Here is a 10,766-nt window from a genome sequence, read left to right as displayed (position 1 = left end):
GCCTGCCCAGAGAAGACCTCAGAAGGCTCTAATGTCTCATCTCTGGCTGACCTTGAGGCTCTGAACAAGCAGGAAGTAAAGACTAAGACAGAGTTGTAAGTTGCCTGCAAGAAGAGATGTGCTCCAACAGTGGTTGTACATGGTGAAGAACACAGACTTCATATAATTAGTCCAATAAACTCATTAAACAAGCAAATAGCAACAACAACAACAAACAGAAAAAAACAACAAAACTTGGGAATAAAAGAAGAATCTTAATTCCAGATCTGACACACTATATTATTCTAAAGGTACAGGTTTCAACAAAAAATGCAAAACATGTAAAGAAGCATGAAAGTATAGCCCATACACAGAGGGGAAAAAAAGCAATCAATAGAAATATCTGAGGAAGCCCAGATGTTGAACTTACTAGACAAAGACTTTAAACCAACTGCTATAAATACACTCCAAGAACTTAAGGAAACCATGCCTAAAGGATTAAAGGAGAGTATGAGAATGATAGCTCAGCAAATAGATAATACAAAGTGATCAAAATTGTAAAAAGGAACAAAGGGAAAATTCTGGAGCTGAAAATTTCAATAACTGAAATTAAAATTGTATTACAGAGGCTCAGCAATAGATTTGAAATGGCAGAAGAAGGAATCACTGAGCTTGAATATAGGACACTGAGATCATCCAGTCTGAGGAACAGAAGAAAATATGCATTAAGGAAAGTGAAAAGCACTTCTGGGACCTATAGAACACACTTGAGCACACCAATATATGCATGATGAGAGTGCCAAAAGGAGAGGAGAAGGAGCAAGAGGCAGGGAGAATATTTGAAGAAATAATGGCTGAACTCTTCTCAAATTTGATGAAGATACTAATCTACACATCCAAGAGGCTGAGCAAACCCCAAGTTGGACAAACTCAAGAAGACAACTAGATACATCATAGTCAAATTGTTGAAAGACAAAAACAGGATCTTGAAAGTAGCAAGAGAGAAGCAATGTGTCATGTGTAAGTCATCCTCAAAAAGATTAATAGTCAGTTTCTTTTCAGAAACCGTGAAGGCCAGAAGTCAGCGGAATGACAGATCTACAATTCTGAAAGGAAAACATTATTAATCAATAATTCTATATCTGGCAAAACTATCCTTCAAAGGTGAAGGGGGAAAACAAGACACACCCAGATAAACAATCAGGAAGTTTATAACTGGTAGACTTGCTCTACAAGAAATGCTAAAGGAAGTCCTCCAGGCTGGAATGAAAGGACATGAGGCAGTAACTCAAAAGCATATGAAGAAAGAAAGAAGAATGGTAAAAGTAACTACCATTTATATATTTATTAATATACACTTATATACAAATATAAAAGCCAGTAGCACTGCATTTTTGATTTGTGACTCCTCTTTTTTCCTATATGATTTAAAAAATAAGTGTATAAATTAATAATTATAAAACCATGTTGATAAGTTTATAATGTATAAACATGTAATTTATGTGATAATAGCACAAAGAAGAAGAGAGAGTAGAGCTATATTAAAGATTTTATATGTGATTGAAATTAAGTTGGTATTAATTCAAACTTTATTGTCTTAAGATGTTATTGTCATCTCTATGGAATCCACTAAGACAATAACTTCAAAAAAATGCATGCACACATATATGCTGGGGGGAAGAGGAGAGAGAGAGAAAGAGCAGGGAAATTAACATATTATACTACAAAATATCTAACACAAAAGAAGGCAGTAATAAATAGGGGAACAAAAAACTCTAATACATATGGAAAACAAGTGGTGAAATGGCAGATATAAAGCCTACCCGATCAGTAATTATATTAAATGTAAATAAACTAACCACTCCCTTAAAAGGCAGAGATTGACAGAATAGGTAAATAAATATGATGCAACTCTATACTGTCTATGAGAGATACACTTTAGATTCAAAGACACAAAGAGGTGAAAAGTAAAAGGATAGAAAAAATTAAACCATGCAAACAGTACCCAAAAGAAAGATGGAGTTGCTATACTAATAGGAGACAAAACAAGTTTTATGGCTTTTTACTAGATACAAAGAATGACATGTTATCAGGTTAAGAGGGTAAATCATCAGAAAGACATAACAACTGTAAACATATACCTGCCTACCAACAGAGCCCCAAAATACATGAAGCAAAAACGGACAGAACTGAAGTGAGATACAGAGAGTTCAAGAGTGAGACTTCTAATCCACTTTCAATAATGGATACACCAACTAGATAGAAGATCAACAAGAAAATAGAAGACCTGAACGTCGTAGAAACCAATGAGACCTAAAGACATGAATGAACACTTTCTCCAACAAAACAGAATACACGTTTTTTCTCAAGTATATTCTCCAAGCTACATCATATGTTAGGTCATAAAACAAACCTTAGCAAGTTTAAAATGACTGAAATTATACAAAGTTTGTTCTCTGACCACAGTGGCATAAAATTAGAAATCAATGAATGAAGGAAATTTGCAAAATTTACAAGTATTTGGATATTAAATAACATACTTCTTGATAATCAATAGGCAAATATAAAGAATCACAAAGACATTTAGAAAATACTTTGAAACAAATTAAATCAAATGTACAACATGCCAAAAATGATGAGATGCAGCTTAAGCAAGAGTTAGGGGTGAGGGGAAGGGTGACTATAAAACAGTAGGGGTGAAGGGAAGGGTGACTATAAAATAGTAGATGAGGAAGTTTTTTCTGGTGTCAGAACTATTTTATATCCTGATTGTGGTGGCGGTTACACAAATCTATACATGTGTTATAATTCATAGAACAGTACACATTTTCACACAAAGGCTTGTTCTGTTATGCTAATTTAAAAATAAAACTGTAGAAGCTATATCAGAATTTGTACAGATGATTATTATGTATCTTAAATGATAGATATCTGCAAGACCTTCATTAAAGAAGAACCCCTTAAAGCTCCTGGTACCAGCCGTATGCTTTCTTCAGTTATGCAAATAAAATATTTGATTTAATTACAGGAAAAAAAGTAGGAATAAGATAGGGATGCCTACCACTACTACTACTGCAACGACTACTACTTCTAAACAACATTGCACTGGAGGTCCAAAAATAATTGAAGACACAAGGATTGGAAGAAGGAAATAAAAACATCATTATTTGTAAGCAGGGGAGGAGGGAGACCAAGAAATAGAGAGAAAACTGATCATACCCCTCCTTCTTCAGTGCAGATGTTCTGGTCTGAGACTGACCTGAGCCAAGAGAGGAGAGAATTTGTAATGAATTCTGGAGTCCTAATGTTAAACAGGACTAGACGCTTTACTACCTAAAAAAGAGGCCATTGTTTAGCAGGGAAAGTGACTAATCTATGAGAGTTGCCAAAAATGTCAGGAGCCAAGAGCATTAAAAACACTAGATGCTGTGAACGAAAAGGTCTGCTTTCTGATTGCACCATAATAAGACAAGCTAATTAAGTATGCTGATGAGATGTTCACCCCCTGATATGATAAAAGCAAGAGAGAGACATGGAAGGGAGGCCAGGACCTGCTCTGCAACTTCCCTGCCCCAGTTCCCTCCATCTCCTCCACACAGAGGAGCAGGAAACACAGGCAACTTCCCAACTCAAAGTAAACAAAGCCAATACCTACCCTGCCTTCCTGGAATTTACAATCTAAGACAGCATTGATGTGAAGGGGCATGTAAGTCTTATGGACAACTAAACAAGCCTTTCCCATTAAAACTGGAACCCATTAAAGAAAAAGGGTAAGTGCATTTGGCAGAAGGCATGAGTGAACAAGGGGAAAATGACATGATAGAAGGAAAGAAACTTGGCAGCGAGGCTGGAAAGGGAGCCACAGGGCATGCTGGAGGAAGGCCTGTAGGGAATTAGATGATCAAGGTATTGAGTTAATTGATCTGTGCAGATGAAAGTCAACTTTATTTTTTGGCTAGAGTTATCTGATTCCTTGCATTGAGTGGCATTTGTTGTATGAGATTGTCTTCCTGAGTAATACTGTATCTTGTCAAGCTTGTAAAATATAGTTTTTAAACTTAAAAAAAAAACATGGCTATCATATCTTAGTTGCAACAGAAGAGCCATAATCCATGCTTTATAGAGAATCAGGTTTTTTTTAATTTCACAAAGGCAATCATGCTTTATCAAAAGACATTCTTTACTGCTTGATATTTTTATTTATTAAAAAACAAGTTTTCTAGCAAGGAATCAGACATTTGTATACCAATGTTTATAGCAGCACCATTCACAGTAGCCAAATGGTGGGTGCAACTAAAATGTCCACCGACTGAGGAATGAATAAGCAAAACATGGTATATACAGACAATGGAAGGTGATTCAGCCTTAGGAAGATAATTCTAAATGACATAAGCATCACCTAAAAGACAAATACTACATAATTCCACTTATATGAGGCCCCTAGAATTGTCAAATTCATAGAGACAGAAAGTGGAATGGTGGGTGCCAGAAGCTGGGGGGAGCAGAGAAAAGGGAGTTGGTGTTTAACGGGTACAGATTTTCAGTCTGAGAAGATGAGAAAGTTCTGGAGATGGATGGTGGTGATGCTCATACAACAATGTGAATGCACTTAATGTCTGTACACTCAAAAATGATAAAATGGCAAATTTTATGTTATATATATTTTACCATAATAAAAGAATCATGTTTTATAATGGGGAATTACGTGTCTTGCAGTTACTTGTTTTATCATTAAAAATTAATATCAACAAAGAAAAATATATAATATCATTAATCTATTTATGAGCTGCTTTCATGGTTTATCCTTTACTGACTTTTCTTGCCTTTACTCCTTGTTTCAGTGGCAAAATTATCTAGAAAATTTAAAAAGTGCATATTGACTCAGGAAGTCATGACCGCCTTTCCTCCTTTTATGAAGCACTATTTAGTGAGGTAAAAGTTGCAACTAGTGGTAGGATATGAGCAGTAGGCCTTAAGAGAAATGAAAAAGTGTCTTGGGTCTGGGTTATGTCTGTAGCAGAGGTATCCATGGAAACACTATGGAACCAATGTAATTGTAAATTCATTTACCAACTTCTCCTGAAGTGACTTTTATTTCCCATTATCATCTTTTGGGGTGTTGTCTTTCACAGATTTGCTATCTGCAGGCAAAGTATTCTTTGGAAGGGCTTCCTGCTGATTCTGAATCTCAAAGTTGGTGAGTGAGAAGAGCAGGCTGAGCCCTCTTCACTGCTATCTGAGGACCAACACCGTGCAACGGGCGGGATGCTGAGTCCAGGAGGAATGAGAAGTGCCCCATTAGTGGGAGGACCAGGTCTGTAACAGACACACAGATGTGCACACACACAAACACACGGTTAAACACACGAGGAAGTGTTAGAAGGTGCTGGAGGAGGGAGGAGTCAGGTGAGCCCCCAGGAGGTGGTATTGGAGGTGGTCTTGAAGGATGAGCAGGGGCCCAGGAACAGGCGAGGATCAAGACTTCCAGTGACAAATATCGAGGAGCAGACGGAGACCATGGGGATTGGAGACTTGTGCAGGAAAGGGCGGGAATTGCACCGGCTGGGAGCAGTTCACAGGGCAATCAAAGGACCCTGGTTGGTTTCCTTTTCCAAGAAAATAACTCACAGCTTGACAGAGGCAGGATTAGAAGAGGCCAGCCTAGAGTCTGCGGCCCAGGTCTGCAGAGATTACAAGGGAGTTGAGCAAATGGCAGCCTTTGGGGAGAGGAAGAGATGTTGTCATAGTGGTCTAGATAGGACGTGCACACTGGGTGCGAGGCTGAGAGGCCAGTGGAGATCTTTCTTTTGTGTCGCAAAGTGCTGAATGATGGCAGTGATCCCCCAAAACTAAGTCAACATAAAAATAATTCTCCACCATAAGTCACGTGCAAGGGAGTATATCAAATTTAGCTTCCCATGATGATTATTTCATTGCCTTTCATGAACTATCCAAAATCAAATTATTTTTTAAATTATTTAATATATTTAATTTAATAATTAATATTTAATATAATTATATTTTAAAAATTATTTTGAGCTTTTGTGCCATCCTTGTGCCTTCAACATTGTAAGTGTGCTTATGATGCCCATTTAAAATTCATTTAACATCATGTGTCATCAGAGAACTGTAAATTAAAACAATGAGATACCACTACACATCTGTTAGAATGACCAAAATCCAGAGCGCTGACAACATCAAATGCCAGTGAGGATATGGAGCAACGGGAACTTTCATTCATTGCTGGTGGGAATGCAAACGATCCAGCTACTTTGGCAGACAGTTTGTCAATTTCTTAGAAAACTAAACATACTCTTACCATATGATCTAGCAATCATGCTCCTGGCTATTTACCTAAATGAGCTGCAAAGTTAAATCCACACAAAAACCTGCACACATATATTTATAGCATTCATAACTGCCAAAATCTAAAAGCAACTAAGGAGTCCTTCAGTAGGTGAATGGATAAATAAGCTGTAGTACAAGCAGAAAATCAAATATGATGCGCTGATGAAATAAATGAGTTATCAAGCCATGAAAGACATAAATGAAGTTTAAATGATTATTGCTAAATGAAAAAAGCCAATCTGAAGAGGATACATGCTGTATGATTCCCTAGGAAAAAAATCAGTGGTTGCCAGGAGTTAGTGGGGAGGGTGAGATGAGTAAAGTGACATGTAGAGGAATTGTAGGGCCATGAAACTGCTTTGTATCTATATCTGTATCTGTATCAACTGTATCTGTAACTGTAACTGTCACTGTGTCTGTATCTGTAACTGTCACTGTATCTGTATGTGTATCTGCAACTGTATAGTATCTGTATATTTAAAACTGTATCTGTATTTGAAACTATATCTGTGACTGTAACTGTATCTGTTACTGTATCTGTATCAGTAACTGTATCTGTAACTGTATGTGTACCTGTATTTGTATCTGTATCTGTAACTGTATCTGTATTTAAAACTGTATCTAGGCCAGGTGCGGTGGCTCACGCCTGTAATCGCAGCACTTTGGGAGGCCGAGGCGGGTGGATCACCTGAGGTCAGGAGTTCGAGACCAGCCTAACCAACATACAGAAACCCTGTGTCTACTAAAAATACAAAAATTCACTGGGTGTGGTGGCACACGCCTGTAATCCCAGCTACTCGGGAGGCTGAGGCAGGAGAATCACTTGAACCCGGCAGGCGGAGGTTTGCAGTGAGGAGAGATAGCACCATTGCACTCCAGCCTGGGCAACAAGAGCAAAACTCCCTATCAAACCACCGCCCCCCCACCCCCCACTTGCCACGCACACACAAACTGTATCTATAACTGTATCTGTAACTGTAACTGTAACTGGATCTATGTTTGTATCTGCATCTGTGTCTGTAACTGTAACTGTGTCTATCTGTATCTGTATTGGTAACTGTATCTGTATCAACTGTAACTCTCTATCTGTAACTGTATGTATAATTGTAACTGTATCTGTATCTGTACCTGAAACTGTATCTATATCTGTAATTCTAATTATATCTGTGTCTGTATCAACTGTAACTGTATCTCTAACTGTATCTGTAACTAATCTGTATCTGTAACTGTCACTGTATCTGTATCTGTAACTCCATCAGTAACTGTTTCTGTATGTTTATGTTTGCCTTGTATTTGCAATGGTGGATCCATGTCATATGTTTATCCAAACCCACAGCATGTAGAGCACCAAGAGTGAACCCTAATGTGAACTATGAACTTCAGGTGATAATGACGTGCCAAGTGTAAGTTTATTGATGGTAGCAAATGTACCACTCTGGTGGGAGATGTTGATGTGGGGGAGGCTGTGCCTGCCAGGGGGCAGGAGTAGATAGAAAATCTCTGTTCCTTCTTCTTAATTTTGTTGTGAATCTAAAACTGCTTTTAAAAATTCTATTTTTAAAAATCTGGTGTGGGTGTGAGAGAGAGGTGGAACCAAGGATTTTCCTGGCTTTCTGTATTAGGAGGTTACTAGGTAGATTGTGCTGTCATTGGTGGATTTAAGGGCTCCCAGGAGTACTGGGTTTGAGCAAAAGTTGTCCGAGAGTAGAAAGGCTATGAGGCCCTTTTTGGGGAGTGGGGCCAGCTGCCACCAACTCTCCTATGCAATAGTGCAGTCTTCACTGATGAAGCCAGTGCCATCTTATACCAGCATCTGGAGAGCTGAGATTAAAGGGGGTGAGGGAGATGGTGCTGATGTGACACTATGGCTTCTTACATGCTGACCTTTAGTAACCACCTGATCCTTTGGTAAGGGGAATCTAACTTCAGAGCCATCAGAATCTTTGGGAGATTATTTGGCAAAGCAGCCATGGCTTTTTGGATGTGAACATCCTGGGCCCACCAAAGAGTAAAGAGCCTTCTCCTTCCGTCTGCTGCTGAGAAGAACCCACCCAGTCGGTCTTGATTTCGTGTCAGGTGAGCAGGTCAGGCTACAGGCTCTTTCGGGCAGGCTTAACAATGGAGCATTGCTCTCTGCAAGAGTTGCATGTTATTTGCTGAAAGAGAAATGACAAATCCTAGGATGTCACTTTTTCCTAAGGACCCTGGTGTGAGAGTTCCAAAGCCAAACAGCACGATATGTTTTCCCCTGCATTGTGCTTTTGCCTGAGTAGAGTGGGCTTGACAGGAATCTTCATGCGCTTGCGTGAAGACAGTGCCGGGTATGTGGGGGTGAGGGCCGGAAGGAGTAGCATCAAGCATCAGTAGGACTCCTCCTGTCTCTCCCTTTGCACTGGAGGGAAATCTCAACCAGCAGCTGTGTCTCAGTTGGAATGAAAATACAAGAAGGGCGGCCAAAAAACGGTTAGGAATTTCCTAAAGCTTAGTCCCAATGAATGCAGTGCAACTGTGGGTGGTTAGGAAATCCCAGAGGGTTACAAACCAAGCTGAGTCCTATAAGGAACAAAGTGCTTCATTTTGTGCAAAGGTTTCCAGCCAACTTCAACAAACAACAAAAGCATCGCAAAACGGAACAGCAAAGACTCCAGTGAGTGGTTCTAGAGGTATGACATTCAAAACAGCCAAGCAAATAACGTTCAGCATCTTCAGTTTTCCGCTTCCCGGGCCTTCATCAATATGGTAGTTGTTCTAAGATCAAAGGATAACACTGTGCTCATGTGTACTCCAGGAGCTGGAATCCCCATGGCACCCACAATGAAGATGGGGCACCCCACGTTCTTGGGCTGCAGCTCCCCTGATAACTCCATGACAAACAGTATTTTCCTCACCTCTTGTGCAGGCTCTTGCCACTAGGTCAACCCAGGCAGTGCCACAAAGTGGAGAGAATGTGGACTAAAATTCCTAAAATGTGGTTCTATCATAAAAGGACCCAGCTGCAGGACAATGAAAGAATGATTACTTAAATTGCAGGGTGACTTCTAGCTATCAAAAATAAAAGCTATGACTCTTCATAGGGAAATGCAATGTAAATGCAGATTGAAATACCACTGTGCACCCTCTAGGATGGTTATAAGGAATATGACAAGTGTTGATGAGGATATGGAGAAACTGGAATCCTTAGACGTGGCTCATAGGAATGTCAAATGGTGCAACCACTTTGGAAAATAGGTTGGCAGTTTGTTTTTTTTTTAAGCGAAACATATATGTACTATGAGACTCAGCAATTCTACTCCTAGGAATTGAAGAGACATAAAAACATACGTCCACATAAGACACATGCATCTGTGTCACTGTGTACACAGTGTGCAATAGCCAAATAGCAGCACTATGTACAATAGCCAAAAAGTAGAAACAATTCAAATGTCCTTCAACTGAAGAGTGGATAACACTGTCTGATGTATTCACACAGTGCAATGGAATGCTGTTTTTAACTCAAAAGGAACAAAGTAGTGATACATGGTGCAGGACGGATGACCCTGAAAAGCATTAAGTGAAAGAAGCCAGGTGCAAAAGGTGCCTGCTCTATGATGCTGCTTATATGAAGTGTCCAAAAAACCCCAGCTGTAGAGACCAATTAGCAGTTGCCTGGGGCTGGAAGTGGGAGCATGGAGGGAATGCAAGTGAGCAGGAGGGAGCTTCCTGGATGACAGAGATGCTCCACAGCCACACGATGGTGGTGATGGCTGCAGAACTCTGCACGTGTCTTGAGAATCACCGAATTGAATGCCTAAAACTCAGGAAATTTCATGGTATACAAATTATACCTCAATAAATCTGCTTAAAAACAATGATAGTAGTCAGGCACCGTGGCTCATGCCTGTAATCCTAGCACTTTGGGAGGCCAAGGCAGGAGGATCCCTTGAGCCCAGGAGTTTGAGACCAGACTGGGCAAAATAGCAAGACTCCATCTCTACCAAAAAAGTTTTTTTTTCAATTAGCTGGGAGTGATGGTGTACAACTGTGGTCCCAGCTACTCAGGAGGCTGGGGTGGGAAGACGGCTGGGCCTAGAATGTAGAGGCGGCAGTAAGCTGTGGTGATGTCACTGCACTCCAGGCTGGGCAGCAGAGTGAAACTCTGTCTCAAGATAAATAAATAAATAAATAAATAAATAAATAAGATGACGACTATAACCCAGCAGTAGTCTGAAGACCTAAGGTGTGGAAGAGCTATGATCCCCCTGCCCTTATAAAGGAGGCATGGGCCAGGCACAGTGGCTCACATCTGCAGCCCCAGAACTATGGGAGGCAGAGGCAGGAGCATTGCTTGAGCCCAGGAGTTTGAGACCAGCCTGGACAATGCATTCAGCCCTATCTCTACAAAAAATAAAATTTTAAAAAATTATTGTAACCAGGCAGGAGGATTGCTTGAACCCAGGAGT

The sequence above is a fragment of the Pan paniscus genome, chromosome 17, assembly GCF_029289425.2.
Source record: "Pan paniscus chromosome 17, NHGRI_mPanPan1-v2.0_pri, whole genome shotgun sequence".
Classification (NCBI taxonomy): Eukaryota; Metazoa; Chordata; class Mammalia; order Primates; family Hominidae; genus Pan; species Pan paniscus.
This window is presented reverse-complemented; position numbering follows the sequence as displayed.